At 36.3% G+C, this 17487-nt stretch overlaps 1 pseudogene; it reads left to right on the top strand.

Moving 5' to 3' along the window:
- The first annotated feature begins 837 nt into the window (after positions 1-837).
- Positions 838-15596, top strand: LOC120126488 (annotated as a pseudogene).
- Positions 15597-17487: the final 1891 nt, after the last annotated feature.

Below are 17487 nucleotides of genomic sequence, written 5' to 3'. Positions count from 1 at the left end.
AAGCCTTTAAAGCAAGATGATAAGTCCTTCGGGTCATCCATAAGACCTTCGGGTAGGATGTTTTCACATGAGTTTGAAAAATAAGAAAGTGATGTTTTAAGAAAATAAAACCTTTGAAAACTAAGGAGGAGTTTTTCCAAAATTCCGCACTTAGTAAGTCCTTCGGGCCATCAATAAGTCTTTTGAGCATGATGATGAAGTCCTTCGGGCCATCAGTAAGTCTTTCGAGCATGATGATTAAATCCTTAGGGTAATTTGTAAGCCTTCACGGAAAAGTAGTGAAGCAAACCTATCAGTAAGTCTTTCGAGCATGATGATTAAATCATTCGGGGAATTTGTAAGCCTTCACCGAAGAGTAGTGAAGCAAATTCATCAGTAAGTCTTTCGAGCATTATGATGAAATCCTTCGGGTCATTTGTAAGTCTTCTGAGCGAGATGATAAGTCCTCCAGGCCATTTTAAGCCTTCTCGGAAGAGTGTTGGAGCAAGCCATCAGATCATCAGATGTGGGAGGAAAGCAAAGGTTCTCGAGTACAAAGAAACGGATCAATTGATTAAAAGGAAATGCACACGAGGAGTCATTAACCAATTCAAGGTCCCAGGAAGAGAGAGGTTCAGATGGTAGCCGAGTCCAAGAAGATTCTCATTTCTAGTTGTTGCGAAACAAGCTCCCTCAAGAGAAATGGATTCTCAAATATTCTCTTAAATTTTAAATTTTTCGAGTACAATGTTTTTCAAATCTTCAAGCATACATTAATGAGTGGCAATGCTTGATTTTCAGGTTTAACCTTCGAAGTTGAGCCTTTATGGGAGAATAGTGTAGCAGAATCACACCAGAATGTTGTTCGAGTTTTACTCCTTGAAGAAGAGGGAGAACTGTAGGCAGAAGATTGTTCGAGTTCTACACCCTGATGCAAGAGGGAGTGAACCCGTAGGCAGAAGATTTTTCGAGTTCTACTCCCTGAAGCAAGAGGGAGCGAACCCATAAGCATAAGATTATTCGAGTTCAACTCCCTGAAGTAATAGGGAGCGAACCCGTTTTTAGAAGATTGTTCGAGTTCCTTAATCCCTGAACAAGAGGGATCAAACCCGTCATTTGAAGATTTTTCAAGTTTCATTTATCTCGAAGTAACAGTGGAGTGCTTTAATCTTTTGAAGTTCTCAAGATTGGACAAACTCGATTATCTTTTGATCTTTCCTCCATTCTCGTTATGCAATAATAAGCAAAGAGGGGCAGCTGTAGATATTCGATTTGTCTGGTGTTATGTCGGAACAGACCCGAAGTAATGGCACTTACCCCACCGCAAACCAGTTGAAGGCCCGATTCAAGTCCTCAGCAGAGCAGACCAGTCAACGTGAAGCCTAGAAAACAAAAATGGTTAGAAGGAGTTAACAAGGGTGAAAAGGCAGTTAACAAGTTAGGAGCCATTTTGGTAGTGGAGTTGAGCATGACTGGGGAAGGAAAAAAATGGAAAAGGGTTAGTTTTAGGGAGAGGCCATTTTTTGATGAAAAAAACTGATCATTAGCACATGGGAGAGATTATCAGCGAGGAAAAAAAAGAACCAGAAAAGATTTCACACGAGAAAAACAAAGAGAGGAAACAGAAGCCAGTTTTTTGAAAAAGTAAGAAAAGCACGAAAGAGTTTGTTCTTCAATTGTTGTTTTTTACTCAACAGAGCAATATGATCAAACAGTGTAATAAAGGGATTCAGCCTTCATTTTCGGAAAAAAAAAACAGTAGAAGCAATACAAGAGGTTTTTTTTCTCATTTTTTTCGACTCCCATTTCATTGTTATTTCCAGTATTAATTTCTTTTTCTCTATTGATATATTGTTTATAAATAATAATGAAATGAGAAGTGAGGGTAAGGATTTTAAAGACATAACCTTAGTTATTTAATGTTTTTCGTTAGCAGTAATGAGGTTGAAACTTTAGAGTTAAAGGGGTTTGTTTGGGCTTCCTCTATCACCAAAACCTCATCCTTTACAGCAACCATCATCAGTAAAAAAATCAGCCTTTATTCGAATCAGCAGACCAAAAAATTCATCAACAACCCATAGCCATTCGAAACAAAAAAGAGAAAGAAGCCATTTTTGCCAAACCTTGCACCCAACGATTCGAACAGCTAAGGAAACAAAAAAAAGAGGATTTTTGATTCAAAAATAAAGAACGAATCAAAACGATTTACCCCACCTTTAAAAGAGCCCTTAACTTTCCTCACTGGAAGAAATAGAGCCTCGTTGATTGGAGGTAACATGCGAATCCTTTTTGTTTCTATTTGTCTGGGATTTGAGGGATTGTGTTCTTATGATTTAATAGTTTTCTTTTGAGTTGTTGGTGAGTTATACATCGCGGTTTAAGGTTTCCATAGCTGAAATAGTGGTATTGAGATCCTTTGTGTTTTCAATCGGGACTAAAACGTCGATAATGGCAGCTTGGGTAAGGCAACGCCTTGCGTGGAAGAAATGGAGAGTGGAGAAGGGTACTGGAAGTGGCTATGTTCTTTAGTTTTAACAAATAACTTAGGTTTTTTTAAGTTAGTTTATATATTAAATGTTTTGGGTAAATTAGGGTCTAGTCATTGTAACTTTAGGTGTAAACTATCTTTAGATCCTCCTAAGTTTAACGGTTTTTTATAATTTAGTCACATGCAGGGCTTAATTTTTGAATTTTTTTTATTTGTCTCGATTTAGTTATTTTCCACTTTTTGTTTTAGTTACTATTTTGAGTTATTTAGGTTTAAATTCCTTATGTTTATGTTCGTTTTTATTTAAGTTTCTGTTTTAATTTTTAGTCAGCATGTTTAATTTTATATGTTTAAATTTAGTCATTGCTTTAATATGGATGTATATATATTTTCTAAAAAATTTGTAGTTTAGCATGTCATGTTTTTATTTTTATATTTAAGTCACATTTTTACATTATATGTTAATATGCATAATTTATGATTGTTAATTAAAATATATGTATATAATTTTTTGTATGTCACGTTGTTTGCTATTTTTAATATTTTTTAGTTAATTTTGGTATGACATCCATTTTTGCACAATTTGTATGATATCCTCATATGCATAACTCGACATATTACATAATTGGATTAGGGGTAATACACTTTTAATTTAAAATTGTTTTAAGTGGGTTGTCATAATGCATTTGAGGTCCGTTTTTAATGATTATAAAATAAAAGTGTATCCCATTAGTGAAACCTAAAAATTGATCCATCACTTTAAAATTTGGGAATGGAAGAAAAAGAAATGTTCGGCTATTTAAATTTATCGAGAAAAGGTTGTTATAGCTTTTAAGATCTGGTCTCGATATTTGTAAATAATCTAACATTTTTTATCTTTCTAAAATGACTTGGTAATTTTAATTTAATTTATTTCAGTGCTTTTGAATATTATTAAATCCACATATTTGTTTTATGGGATCAAAAATCAAATTAAGTTCAAATTTGTAAAGTTCATTGCAAATACGTTAATTAATCGACTAGGTGTCGATTTAGGGTACTGTGGGGTGCTAATCCTTCCTCACTCGTAACCGACTTCCAAACTCGATTTTGGTAACGCAGACTTTAACTTGTTGTTTTAATTAAAATTAAATTTTATTTAAAATAACAAAAATGTTTTTGGGTGCCCAATCACACCTTAATCAAATATTGGTGGCGACTCTTCGAACCATATTTTTCTATTGTAAACGAAATCCAAAAATTTTCGAAACGAGAGGTTTTTTAAATTGCATTTGTTTTTAAATTAAAAATCAATTGAAAGAGGTAAATAAAAATTAATGTGGTTTTTAAAATCTCATTTTTTTCACCTTTAAGAAAAAAATCGTTTCGACAAGTATACCGATAGAATGCGGGAAGTTATAATCACTATTGGAAGAGTTCATTAAATGACAAAATCATCAGTTATTCAGAATGTGATTTGAGCTGATAAGGAGGAAATGAAGGTTCGGGACATTTACAGTCTGTGTCAATGTATCTGATTATTGAAATAACACAAGCTGAATAACTCCCAGAACTAATGCATGTTGACCGGTTAATTCGTTGCCCTTCCAGGTATTCACTCTTTAATACCAACAATTCTTGTCCATAAATCATCTTCTGGGTCATCAATGAATGGATCTTAAGGAGACGAACAAATATTCTAATGGTCTTTATTTCATTTCCATGTTTCAACTATATCAGGAAATGTCGTCGTACTTGATTTGTGGTTCATAACCCATAGGAATGATACATCATGTAAGTTCATCCAAGTTTCCAAACTTATCCCAATCACTTACTTAATACTCAGTCATTGAGGTTACTTAGTTTATTTAGTAGTCAAGTCTATCCCGGTTACTCCAGAGTTTTCCAGAGTAATTCAGAGTTTCTGAATTTCAGATACATATTGTACTTCCGTTCAGTTCAATTTTGTATTCGTGGTTGATTTGTCTAACGAATATCCATTTCTTAGTACAAAATGTGCTCTAGAGTTGAGTTGAGCTAAGTACTTCTAGAATTATCATCGATCCAAACTTGAGGAGACGAACAAGGATTCAAGTGGTATCTATGCCATTCAGGTACTGATATAGTACTAGTATTGGTTACCGGCTTAATCATTGTTCCATAACTTTTAAGAATAGTACAACATCCATGTTTATTTGAATTTCTTAATTAATCCAAGACATTTACTTATTCTATGCTATAAGGGTATTTTGGTCATTTTGGTGCTCAATGTTAATTCAGTCCTTTCAGAGGTTGATGATATCTACTCATTCCTAGTCTTGGTGATATTCTTGATTCATTTCCATTCCAGAGGTATTTTGGTCATTTTACAGATCCAAGGTATTTCAATTCTTCCTTCCGTCCGATCATATTATTTAATTCAAACTTATCATCTATTCTAGTCATTTCAAACAATTCTGATAAAAGAGCACACTCGATAAATTATTCTTCAGGTATTTACTCACTTAGAGTCAACTCGAACTATTTATACCTCTCAAGGGCATTTTCGAAGTTTCATAACTGAATAATTTCAATATTAAAAATCATAACAAGAATAATAGAATTTGGAGATCCTAGGGTTAATTGCTTTCCCGAATAATCTTTGAACTTGAAATTATTCCTTATCAAACTTTTAGTATCTTGTACAAGCCATCAGAATTTTATTCAGTTATCGACTTTTTACCGCATTCGTTTTGATTGTACGAATTACCTAACTATACAGATGAGATCAAACATTTTCTTATTCATGCATTTACCAATACCAACATGTTCCATAAATCATGAAAAGATAGTAATGTATTACCTTGATTTTTGTGCCATACTGATCGATCAATTAAATTCCATTCGAACACCCTCGATCTTTAATTCAACTTCCAATAATTCCTCAACTACATAACAACATAAATTTCATAAAAAACGAAGCTTAATTACGAAAAACGGATCGATTCTTGGGATTAATCAGTGAAAAATAGCTTATCGGGTTCGAATTTGGTGAAACGGACTTCGGAATCGAACTCAGGACGTCGAAAAACATAAAATATGACCTTTCAAAAAAATTGACTTTTTTAGTCAAAGTTAACGGTCAACGGCGGTCAACAATCAAAGGATCGATGGCTCGGCTCGGCTTGATCCAAACCTGTCCAATTGGTCAACCCAATCTCCGGGCTGCCAGACGAGGCCCACTCTAAGGGGACGGCGTATAGGGGCGCGTGTGGTGCCGTACGATGCCTGGAAAATTCCACAAATTTTTCTAAAATTATTTTAAGGGATTTTGAGATACTTACCAAGCTCGGTTCACAATTTTGAACGACGGAGAGCTCGATTTTAAAACATCAAAAATTTTAACTTCCTTACCCCCTCACACGCCAACGACGACATAGATAAAAAGGACATCGGTGGACTCGGAATGATGCAAGAAACACGATCGTGTGGGAGGTGTCGAAAACGGGTGGCCAGATCAACTTGAATCGACGGAAAACTAATGACGATCGAGTTAAAACCGATGAAACTTCATGTTGATTTTTACGGCGAATGACGTCGATTCACGATGGAATACATGTTGGGTTTTGTTCACCGTTCAATGGTGAGTCTATTGATGGTTTCGGATCGACGAACGGTGGCTGGATGGTGGAGAAATCGGAGTTAAAAAAGGGGTTGATGGGGGAGGGGATTTTATTTTTCAATATATAAGAAAATGGGTAAATTCAGGACTTGGCCCCTGAATTTCCTATACTTCGTAAAATGGTCTGCTAACTTTGCGATTTTACACTTTAATCCTTAATTTCTTTCAAAATACCATTTTAATTCAATACTTTATAATTTCTAAAACTTGGCTCCTAAATTGGGGTATGACATTCACTGTATTTGGAACGAGACAAACACACAACATTATTAGGAAAAAAGATATAAAAAAACAGCAGACACATTTAAGTTTCATGTATTGGGTTTGGATTGAAAACTCTTTAAAAAAATCACTGTTAGGGAAAAGATTACATTGTACATTTTTTCACTGTATTGGAAATGAGACAAACACACTCCATTATTAGGAAAAAACATATATAAAAAATCTATAAACAAATTTAAGTTTCATGTATTGGGTTTGGATTGAAAATTCTTAAAACAATTCACTGTTAGGGAAAAGATTACATTGTACAAGTTTTCACTGTATTGGAAACGAGACAAACACACTCCATTATTAGGAAAAAAACATATATAAAAAATCTATAAACACATTTAAGTTTCATGTATTGGGTTTGGATTGAAAATTCTTAAAACAATTCACTGTTAGGGAAAAGATTACATTGTACAAGTTTTCCTTTATTGGTAACAAGACAAACACACTCCATTATTAGGGGGGAAAAAGATATAAAAATACTATAGACTCATTTAAGATTCATGTATTGGGTTTGGATTGAAAACTCTTTAAAAAAATTCACTGTTAGGGAAAAGATTACATTGTACAAGTTTTCACTGTATTGGGAAGAAGACAAACACACTCCATTATTAGGAAAAAAAGATATAAAAAACTATAGACACTTTTAAGTTTATGTATTGGGTTTTGATTGAAAACTCTTTAAAAAATCCACTGTTAGGGAAAAGATTACATTATACAAGTTTTCATTGTATTGGGAAGGAGACAAACACACTCCATTATTAGGAAAAAAGATAAAAAAAAAACTATAGACACATTTAAGTTTCATGTATTGGGTTTGGATTGAAAACTCTTTAAAAAATTCACTGTTAGGGAAAAGTTTACATTGTACAAGTTTTCATTGTATTGGGAACGAGACAAACACACTCCATTATTAGGAAAAAAGATATAAAAAAACTATAGACACGTTTAAGTTTCATGTATTGGGTTTGGATTGAAAACTCTTTAAAAAAATTCACTATTAGGGAAAAGATTACATTGTACAAGTTTTCACTGTATTGGGAACAAGACAAACACACTCCATTATTAGGAAAAAAAATATAAAAAAAAAACTATAGACACTTTTAAGTTTCATGTACTGGGTTTCGATTGAAAACTCTTTAAAAAAAATTCAGTGTTAGGGAAAAGATTACATTGTACAAGTTTTCACTGTATTGGGAACGAGACAAACACACTCCATTAATAAGAAAAAATATATAAAAAAAACTATAGAGACTTTTAAGTTTCATGTATTGGGTTTGGATTGGAAACTCTTTAAAAAAATTACTATTAGGGAAAAGATTACATTGTACAAGTTTTCAGTGTATTGGGAACAAGACAAACACATTCCATTATTAGGAAAAAAAGATATAAAAAAACTATAGATACGTTTAAGTTTCATGTATTGGGTTTGGATTAAAAACTCTTTAAAAAATGGCAATGAAGGAAGATACGGAGAAATAAATAAATAAATAAGGGAAAATATTATAATGTACAATGTTATGTAAAAGTTTGGAAGCTGTTTCCAAAACCACACAAAAGATAGTTTGGCATTAAACTTTTGGGTTAATTATTCTTGCATTAAATATTTTGCTATTGAAAACGAAGAATTAAATAGGGGTGAGCAAAATTTAATTCGACTTGAAAAATTAATTTTGTTCATTTTTGAGTTTTTTGCGTTATTCAAGTGAATTAGAATTGTCAATTTGGTTTTCGAGTTCTATTCAAGTTGAAATTTTAAAATTTTGAGTTACTTAGAAAATTGGATATTATAATATTCATAATATTATATTTTAAAGAAAGTATTTTGAGTTCACTTTGCATTTTACTCTGTAAAGAAGACTATGCAAAAGAGAAATGTATTTCTTGAACTCACTTTACAACAATAGTAAGCTATGCTTATATAGTTTTCTACAACAGCTCATATACTCACACAAACTACCTTAACTAACGTAACAACTTCTTAACAATTCTTAACTGCTCTTAATAGCTTTAACAGCACATCCACCAACAACTTCAACTATCCTCAACTGTATAACAGTCTATAGTCTTAATATTCTCCCTGCTCTCTTTTCCTTCTCCTCTGCCAAATGGAAACACTTGAACTTTTGATCTAAACTGCTCAAACAACGGTCTGGACAGTGGCTTAGTAAGTCCATCCGCAACTTGATGGCTCGCTGGGACATAGTTAACCATAACTTGTTTAGCAGCCACCTTCTCCCGCACAAAATGTACGTCGAGTTCCACATGTTTAGCCTTTGCATGATACACTGGATTGCTGCTCATGGCCACAGCACCACTATTATCACACCAGATGAATGGTATTCCTTGATTCACAACACCCATATCTGTCAAAAGAGCACTGACCCAAGCCACTTCAGCTGCTGCATCAGCTACACTGCGATACTCTGCTTCCATGGTGGATCTTGGCATTGTATTTTGCTTCTTGGAAGTCCAGGATACAAGGTTATCCCCTATAAACACACAATGCCCATATATGGACTTCCTATCATCAAGGTTTCCACCCCAATCTGCGTCTGCAAAGGCTATTATCTTCATATTCACTCCATACGGGGCTATCACTAACCCATACTCAAGCGTGCCTGCAAGATACCTAAGTATCCTTTTAACAGCAATCAGGTGGCTCTGGGTGCATACATGTATTGAGCTACTTGGTTCACACTATAGGTGATGTCAGGACGAGTATGACACGCATATAGTAGTGCCCCAGCAACACTGCGATACTCCTTTGCATCAATTAGTAAGTCACCAGCCTCTGATTGTAACTTGCTTAACACTATAGGTGTTACTACTGGACCAGCTTTGTCCATGCCTTTTCTAGTCGGCAGTTCAAGAACAAATTTTCGTTGGCTTAATACCAATGATCCTCCACACCTTTCAATTTCTGTCCCAAGAAAATAACCGAGCTCTCCCAGGTCTTTTAATGAAAACGCAAGATCCAGCTGTCGAACCACATCATCAATTTCTATGTTCGAACTCCCAGTGACTATAATATCGTCGACATAGACTAGCATGTAAGTATACACACCATTGTTATTACGTATGAACAATGACGTATCAGCCCTATATTCAGCGAACCCCAGCTGAAACAAACACTGCTTTAACCGAGCTTGCCAGTTCCTAGGCACCTGTCGAAGTCCATACAGGGCCTTGTTCAACTTACACACAAGATGGCTGCCATCTTCAGCATACTGCTCAAAGCCTGATGGTTGCTGCATATACACGTCCTCATGTAATTCACCATTTAGAACACTTTGTTAACGTCAATCTGGCGCAGCTGCCATTGTCTTGTTACAGCTAAGGACAAAACCACATGGATTGTGGAAAATTTGACTACTGGACTGAAGGTTTCGGTGAAGTCCTGCCCTGGTACTTGCTAGTACCCCTTAGCGACCAAACGAGCCTTGTATCTTTGAACAGAGCCATCTGGGTTAGTCTTAAGTTTGAAGAACCATTTGCAGCCAACAACCGACCTTCCATATGGCAGCTTCACAACAGTCCACGTCCCATTGCGTTGCAACGCATCGAGCTCAGCATAAACTGCTGCTTTCCAGTTAGGGGACTTCAACGCATCATATATTGTTTGGCTCTACTGTATCTGAAGACATCATGAACAGCGTAGTTCAAAAACACCACACTTACTTTTTGTCATCATAGGGTGAGCATTTACAGTAGGTATGTTTGGCATTAAGAGTTCTTGCATATCTCTATCATTAACGTTCGAAACCACAGGTTCTTGGACGACAGCACCATTAATGTTCTCACCAGTTTGACCATCATTAGAGTTTACTGTAGGAACATGTCCACCATCACCTTCAGTATCTCATTACTCAAAGTATCTTGCACATTTTCTGAAGCACACTGTAGACTCTCTGAAGTACTTTGCACTGGTCCATATACTGCATCAGTAGTTCCCACAGCACCTATTATAGCTCGTAACTGCTGAACGTTAGTTACAACCTCCAAGTCAGCCGACTCTACTACACTGTCACTTGTAGGAGCCTTGGTGGTCAGACCTGTAAATGGAAAAACCGACTCATCAAATACAACATGACGCAAAACACAGACCCTTCCACTCAAGGCAAGGCATAAGTAGCCTTTGTGTTGTGAGCTATAACCCATGAAGGTGCACGCTTGAGATCTGAACTCAAGTTTATGAGCCTGAAACAACTTGAGGTGTGGGAAGCACTTACACCCGAAGACCCTCAATGAAGTATAATCATGTTTTTTTCCAAATAACTTCTCATATGGGGACATGTCACTCAACACCTTGGTCGGAAGTCTATTAATGGTGTAAACTGCAGTCATGGCAGCATAAAACCAGTATTGTGTAGGCATGGATGCTTGAGCTAACAGAACTAGAGCCAGCTCAATGATATGTATGTGCTTCCTCTCCACAACTCCATTCTGCTCGGAGGTGTGAGGGCACGAAAGCCTATGATTAATGACATCTTGCAGTAGAACACGAGAAAATCTCATGTACTCGCCACCCCAATCGCTTTGAACCGCTTTTATCGACACACCAAACTGATTCAACACTAGTTTTTGAAACAACCGAAACACCACTACAACTTGAGCCTTATTATGCATAAAATAAATCCATGTGTGCCTTGAATAGGCATCAACAAACGTCAAAAATATTTAAATCCTTTGGAGGCAACATGAGCCGGTCCCCAAAGGTCAGTGAACACTAATTCGAATGGGGCACAATAAACAGTAGTGGAATCAGGAAATGGCAGCTTATGACTCTTGCCAATGCAACAAGCATCACATTTTTCATTCATATTCGAAGAGAATGATACATCAACGTCCCTACACGCTTTTATAACAGTATTATAAGAGACATGTCCTAACCACCTATACCAAAGAGCATACAGATTAGAATTATTAACACCAGCAAGATTAACTTGGGCTTTTTCACAAACAGTCGACGAGCCAGACACGGAGAACATATACAGGTCATTCTTGACCTTCCCCGAAAGCAATACTTCACCTATGGAGCTATCTCGAACAGAACATCCATGCGCATGAAATTCAAAGTACACCTTATTGTCACTAGCACACTTTAAAACCGAAAGTAGGTTATTTGTTACACCAGGTACAAACAAAAGATCATTCAGAAATAACTGTCGAGATAACGAGGGTAAAACAGCATTACCAACCATGTTAACTGCTAGTGACATGCCATTACCCACAACAAGATTACCTGGGCCAAAGTGTTCAGTCTGGTGAGTAATATTCTTGGATTCAGGTGTAACATGATGTATAGCACCTGAATCAACCACCCATTGATTCGAGCTAGTTGCTAATTCAGCATGAGCCGAGGAAGTCTCTAGAGCTATCCCATGCTTCTTAGCATGACAGCATTCACAGTTGGCGCTCTCCATAGTGACAAAATTAGCACCAGCTGATCCTTGCTTAGGACGAGACTGCCCAACCTCATCATCAAGACCATTGAAATTTTCATCAAACTTGTGCCAACACCTATTGACAAGGTGCCCAATTTTTCCACAGAGTTGGCATTGAACGCGTGGCCTCCCTCGACCACGCCCTGTAGAACGTCCACCAGAGTGATATCGATATGCTGAACTACGATTACCATCAACAGCATTACTTGTTGATCCATGAGCAACATGCGCACTTGCCACAGCATGTTCTTCTTGGGCAGCAAACCCAGCTAGTTGTGTCTCAGCATCAACTAGCATAGTATAGATCCTATCTAAGGGAAGAGACTCACCACTGGATGTTATAACAGCCATGAACGGTTGGTAGTCCCTTGGGAGTCCTTTAAGAATGCTGGCAATGTGCTCTACAGCAGGAACTGGGCTACCGCAAGATGCCAACGCATCGCATACCTCCTTAACCTTAGTAAGGAACACCCTCATACTGTCATCTCCCTTTCTGAGTGACTGCAGTTTATAGTGTAGATTCATAACCGACGTTGTGGATCGGTTTGCAAAAAATTGCAAGACTGTTTTCCACACAGCACTAGCCGTTTCAGCACCAACGAATTGCGGCAAGAGGTGACTGCTGATGGTGGATAAAAGCCAGGAAGCCACAGCACTGTCCTGAGCAACAAAATCTCCATATGCCTCGTTAGCAGTCAGCTCACCATTATCATCAAGAACCATTGCAGGTGGAGACTACATCGCACCAGTGAGAAATCCCTCTAAACGATGACTCCTCACAGTAAGAAGTATCTGTTGTTTCCATAGTAGAAAGTTTGACTCATCAAGAACTACATTCACTCTTTTATTGGTGAACATCTTCACTAATTCTTGAGGGAACCTTCAGCCAGTGGAACAAGAACTTCAAGCAGAGGCCTCTATTCAATTACGCAGCAACAATTCCTCCTCCAGGACGAATGGCGATTGATACCATGTAAAGAAGACTATGCAAAAGAGAAATGTATTTCTTGAACTCACTTTACAACAATAGTACGCTATGCTTATATAGTTTTCTACAATAGCTCATATACTCACACAAACTACCTTAACAAACGTAACAGCTTCTTAACAATTCTTAACTGCTCTTAATAGCTTTAACAACACATCCACCAACAACTTCAACTATCCTCAACTGTATAACAGTCTATAGTCTTAATATACCCATTTTGGTCTTTTGAATACAATTGTTTGTAAATTTTTTCTTCCCATCAATTCATTGGCTCCTTTATACTCTCATCAATATTTTACTCTCAAAATACTTTCTTTAAAACATAATATTATGAATATATTAAACAGAATCCACTGGCTCTACAGTTGGAAAGTTTCCTCTCAAAGCAAATTGAACATTCGACTCAAAGATGATTAAACAGACTGATTGAAATGAAAATTAAATTTTAATGTTATAATTAAAGTAATTGAAAATTCAGTGTTATAAACAATATGTCGTCTAAAGTTGAATGATAAATGATGTAGTTAACATTTTAAAATATATATAAATGTCTATAAATATGTCCCGGGTTTTGGGAAGAAGGATGAAAAAACAAAGATAAAGAATTTTCTACTTATCAATTATATTCCTAGGAAATATGCAGTCCGTAGAGGAGGGCGAAGTTCTCCGTCCAATGGCATCTTTCTCCAAAAACATATGGAGAGATCAATTTCCTCCAACTGGCGACTTGGTAATCTTCTACATATTTTTGCAAACACATGTACTTTACCTTTTATTTATGATTTTCAAGCAGTCTCAGGTCTTTGATTCTTTCACCAATGAAATAGATCCATTGAAGGAGAAAGTGAAGGACATGCTGAAGGCTTCTACGGCTGATCCCATTGAGAATGTTAAACTCATAGATACTCTGCTCCGCCTTGGTGTTTCATATCACTTTGAGACTGATATTCAAAACCAATTGGAAAGCATTTTCAGTTCCCTCCAAAGTGTTCTTGTTGCAGGAAATGACCTTGACTTAAACTCTACTTCTATTGTCTTTCGAGTTTTCAGACAATATGGTTTCAAAATGTCTTGCGGTAAGGATAACAACATTCGCATGTGAAACTGAAATAACTATGAATGTTATTAACCAATCCAATTTGCGAATATAATATGTTTTCAACAAATTCAAAGACATTGATGGTAAGTTGAAAGAAATTCTGATCGATGATGCTAAGGGAATGTTAAGTCTGTACGAAGCTAGCCATCTGAGAGTTCATGGGGAATGTGTACTAGAGGAAGCCCTTGCATTCACCACTGCAAACTTGAACTCATCGGCAAAGAAATTTTCCCCGCTTGTTGCCAAGCTAGTAACCAACTCCCTTGATCAGCCATTGAACAAATCCCCTCCAAGGCTAGCGGCAAGGACCTATATCTCTTTCTATGAGGAAGAGGAGTCCAGAGATGAGCCCCTTCTTAAGTTTGCAAAGCTAGACTTTAATCAAGTACAAATTCTTCATAAACAGGAGGTCAGCCAAATCACAAGGTATATATATAAATCTTTTTGTATGACTTTGAGGATTGATTCCTGATGACTTTTTGCATGCATGTTAAAGGGACTTTTATGTTGCAGGTTTTGGGAGGAAAATAAGTTTTCCTCTGAACTTTCTTATGCAAGGGAGAGATATGTGGAGATCTACACATGGATTAATTACCTATTTTTTGAACCTTGCTACACAAAGTGGCGGATAATTCTTACTAAGATGATCTTACTTCTATCAATTTTAGATGACACATTTGATGCTTATGGGACACCTCAAGAGCTTCAACGTCTTATAGATGCGTTAAAAATGTAATGAGATACACATGATTCTAATTCTTACCATGCTATGCTTAGTCATCTCCATAATACTAGAGTCAATATTCATGCATATCCATTCTAATATTCAGATGGGACACTAGTGCTCTTGATGAGTTGCATGATTACACCAAAGTTATTTGCAAGACTGTGCTAGTTGTTTTTGATGAAATAGCTGAGGAGGCTAGGAAGGAAGGAAGACCTTACGGTGTCCCTTATGCAAAAGATGCTGTAAGATCAACTATCAACTGGTTCTTGTATTTAATTGTAACATATATCTGTTCGTATTTTAACATTGGTCGCATGATTAGCTCATTGGACTGGTGACCAACTATCAAGCTGAGGTGAAATGGTACCATGATGGTTATGTGCCAATATTTGGGGAGTATATGAGCGTCGCAATGAAGACGTCTACCTTTGATCCCTTAATAACAATATCATTCATAGGAATGGGAAAAATTGCAGGGATAGAAACATTCGAATGGCAGCGAAACGATCCCAAAATTATGCAGGCTTTAAACGTTATTGGTCGTCTCATGGATGACATAGTATCACATAAGGTAGTCATTTAATAAAAAGATTTATTTGAATTTGTCTTGTACAGAATTTAGCAATTATTTTGGTGGCTCATTCTAATTGAAGTTCGAGTAATTGAGAGAGCATGCACCTTCCAGCGTTGAATGCTACATGAAGCAACACAACCTTTCAGAGCAACTCACGCTTAAAGCATTTGAGAAACTGCTGGAGGATGCATGGAAGGATGTAAATGAAGAATGCATGAGATCAACATGCATCCCAAGAGATCTACTCTTACGACATTTGAACTTGGCTCGAGCATCGTATTTGTTTTACAAACATGGAGATGGATACACACATCCGGAATATGTGAAAGATGACATCCGTGCTTTGTTTGTTGATCCAATACCTATTTAAAGACTATCATTTTCCTACTTTCTTGTGCTCGGCCATGCATATTTAAGTGTGTTTAAATTATCTTATTCGATGTGTTCTATGTAATACCAACTAGTGTGGTTCTAGAATAAATTGGACGTAGGATCCTTATGTTCTTGAAAGCATGACGAGAATCTGTTTTCGTGTCCTTTTTTTGGTTCGGTTATTTGTATCCCAACCGTGGAGTACTCTTTCCCATCTAGGTTTAGGGGGTTTTTAACGAGGCTCTCGGGGAGATTTTCATCTCTAAGTTATAATAAAAATTACATATTGCTGAGCAAAAAAAAAAAAAACACATGTTCGTTTCAACCCTAGAAACTGATAAAACCATGGAAGTCGCCGGCAACCAAGACAGGACCTCGCCTCCATCGAAGTACTCAAAATTCTCAGTGTACCAAAAGCTTTAAAATTTTGGCTTCATCTTAAATATTAAAATATGGTTTCAAAAACCTTTTAAAGCTGAAATTCTGAAAATTTTACGCGTGGAAAATGTTATGTGAAAATAGCGGTGTGAAGTGGAATCACACCAATAACAATGAGCAGCGGCCGTTATTTAATGGGTAGCGGCCAATCGCGGCAATTGCTTATCTTTATTTATAGGATGTATGAAGGGGTAAAATCGTCCAACATAAATCAGACAGAAAATCTGATTTTATTTCTGCATTAATTCTTTGTCTGAAGTTGTTATACAAACAAATGAATCTGGCCTCAATTTTGTCCAGGTTCGTGGAATTAAATCAGTCGTTTGTAACTCATGCAATAAAACTTTGTAACTCTTGCAGTAAAGCTTTGTAACTCTTGCATTTATTCTGTAAAGCGTTCTGGACATAGCCTGATATTAGTCTAGGTTCATCCAACGTTTACATATTTGAATTTAGACACTGATTGTTACTCTCTACAAATACAAAATTCAAACAGACTTGGTATCATATAAATACTAGACAAATTCTTTTACATTTTTTATTTATTCTTTTAGAGAAAAATGTCTTACAAATTTTCTCTAAAAAGATAGTTTTCACGCAGATGTGTCGAAGACATGTATTAGGTCGAGCCTCGAGCCACGACCATGAGCACAAGCTGAGCCGAGCCGAGACGGATGGACGGCGACAGCGGCGGTGCGCAAGAAGCCCCTTGTTCTCTATCACTCAATAAGGGAGGGGAGAATGTAAACCTTAAATACACAATGTCAATGTATTTCCCACTCAATCTGGGATTGAGCATTACCAACATTCCCCCACTAATGTGAAAGAATTCTTATAAAACTCGAAAAAATCTTTCCAGAAGAGCTATAGCGAGATTAGTTGCTTCATCATTAGTGAACGTATCTTGAACTAGTACATAGTGATGATGAGCAATCCTTCTCTTAGACAAGTGAAACTAGTCTTGAACTTTCTAAGATATGGGTAAACTCATAACACACAACTAACCCCTTCATCCACCTGAGTCCTCGATGTGTAAGATATATATACAAAAGTATATTTTTGGCCATCTTACCTCAGGATTCTAGTAAGTGTACTAGAGAAAATGACCCATCGTTTTTCATAGAAGGTGGTTAACCCTTCTCACTTACGTAGGTTATTCATCAGGTTTATCTCGATATAAACTACCTATAACAAGGATATGAAATAATTAAGAGCTTACACAATAGCTCAACATCACATAGGTATGGTGACTTTCTTCAACTTTATTATAATAAACCACCCAAACTCTAGGATAAGAAATCATTAAGAATAAATAATCAACCTCATTATTCGGTAAATTCAATAAGTCTTTCTCACTAGAACCATCTAAACTTTTGGATTTGAATTCATCAAGAGTTTATATAAAACTCAACCTTTCTAGCGGTAAGTTCATTATGTCCTTCTCAATAGGACTACCCACTCAACT

The sequence above is a fragment of the Hibiscus syriacus genome, unplaced genomic scaffold (genome assembly GCF_006381635.1).
Source record: "Hibiscus syriacus cultivar Baekdansim isolate YM2019G1 unplaced genomic scaffold, ASM638163v2 tig00110458_pilon, whole genome shotgun sequence".
NCBI lineage: Eukaryota > Viridiplantae > Streptophyta > Magnoliopsida > Malvales > Malvaceae > Hibiscus > Hibiscus syriacus.
This window is presented reverse-complemented; position numbering and strand designations above follow the sequence as displayed.